Source organism: Arachis hypogaea, chromosome 16, assembly GCF_003086295.3.
Source record: "Arachis hypogaea cultivar Tifrunner chromosome 16, arahy.Tifrunner.gnm2.J5K5, whole genome shotgun sequence".
Lineage (NCBI taxonomy): Eukaryota > Viridiplantae > Streptophyta > Magnoliopsida > Fabales > Fabaceae > Arachis > Arachis hypogaea.
Window position 1 is genome coordinate 81884968 of NC_092051.1, and position 2194 is coordinate 81887161.

The following is a 2194-nucleotide window of genomic DNA, read 5'->3' on the forward strand; positions in this document are numbered from 1 at the left end:
CCTATTCTAGAGTTAAACGCCAGAAACAGGTTGCAAAGCAGAGTTAAACGCCAGAAACAGGTTACAAACTGGCGTTTAACTCCAAGGAAGACCTCTACACGTGAAAGCTTCAATGCTCAGTCCAAGCACACACCAAGTGGGCCCGGAAGTAGATTTCTGCATCATTTACTCATCTCTGTAAACCCTAGTAACTAGTTTAGTATAAATAGAACTTTTTACTATTGTTTTTATATCTTATCTTTTGATCATTTTTAGATCTCTAGACCTCCATGGGAGGCTGGCCACTCGGCCATGTCTACCTTATTTTCACTTATGTATTTTCAACGGTGGAGTTTCTACACCACATAGATTAAGGTGTGGAGCTCTGCTATTCTTCATAAATTAATGCAAAGTACTATTGTTTTTCTATTCAATTCAAGCCTATTTCTTTTCTAAGATATTCATTCTCACACAAGAACATGATGAATGTGATGATTATGTGACGCTCATCACCATTCTCACTTATGAATGCATGCCTGACAAACACTTCCGTTCTACATGAAAGCAAGCTTGAATGCATATCTATTAGCCTCCTGATTTACGATCAGAATCTTCGTGGTATAGGCTAGAATTATTGGCGGCCATTCTTGAGATCCGGAAAGTCTAAACCTTATCTGTGGTATTCCGAGTAGGATCTGGGAAGGGGTGGCTGTGACGAGCTTCAAACTCACGAGTGTTGGGCGTAGTGACAGACGCAAAAAGATTACTGAATCCTATTCCAGCATGATCGAGAACCGACAGATGATTAGCCATGCGGTGGCAGCATATTTTGGACCATTTTCACTGAGAGGACAGGATGTAGCCATTGACAACAGTGATGGCCAACATACAGCTTGCCATTGAAAGGAGTAAGAAGGATTGGATGAAAGTAGTAAGAAAACAGAGGTTCAGAAGGAACAAAAGCATCTCCATACGCTTATCTGAAACACACACCAATGAATTACATAAGTATTTCTATCCTATTTTATATTTTATTTATATTTTAATTATCAAATCTCCATAACCAATTGAATCTGCCTGACTGAGAGTTACAAGGTAACCATAGCTTGATTCAAGCCGACAATCTCCGTGGGATCGACCCTTACTCATGTAAGGTTTATTACTTGGACGACCCAGTGCACTTGCTGGTTAGTTGTGCGAAGTCGTGACAAAGAACTAAGATTATGAACGTGCGTATTAAGTTTTCAGTGCCGTTACCAAGGAATGAACGATCACGATTTTGCATACCAAGGGTCAGAATCCAATAGCATTTGCAGTCCTTTTTCAGCCTCTGAATCAGATTTTTGCTCAGGTCCCTCAATTTCATTCAGAAAATACCTGAAGTTACAGAAAAACACACAAACTCATAGTAAAGTTCAGAAATGTAATTTTTGAATAAAAACTAATAAAAATATAATAAAAAGTAACTAAAACACACTAAAAACTATGTAAAAACAATGCCAAAAAGGGTATAAATTATCCGCTCATCACTTTTTCTTAATTCAAGTTATATTTCAATTTTGCTTCTTGACGAACGGATTTTTGCCAGTAAAGAAATTCACAAATAAATTCTCGTTGAAAGTATAGTTTCTAAACCAAAAAGGAATCCTTTGTACAAAAACTTGTTTATCACTAAAGCAAACCCAATAAAATTAAACTGAAGTATTTAAACCTCGGGTCATCTCTCAAGGAATTGCAGGGAAGTGTACCTAGAATTGGTTATGAGATCGTATCTTTTTTTGGTGTTTTGAATAAGGAACAAGAAAAGTAAATTGCAAGAATTAACCTCTAACTATGGAGGGAAGTCAAGTGGATGAATCAATTTGATTCCTCAAGTCCTAGTCAATTCCTAGGGAAAGACTAGCTTTAGATGGATCCAAATCAACTAGCAACTTTCAACTATCAATCAACAAAGGAGTTTGATAACTCAAGAGTCTCCAATTACTCTACCAAAGCCAATAATATAAAAACCTAACTTAAAATCCTCCCAAGCATTTTATCAAACACTTGGAAGGCATAACATAAAAACATAGAAATTAATAAGAGATAATAAAACCTAAGCAACCAATTGCAAGCATCAATAACACAAATTAAAGAAAGCAATCATAAATATGAAATACCTTAAACTGCATTAAATAGGAAATTGAATCTAACATGAGAATTCATGAACCAAATT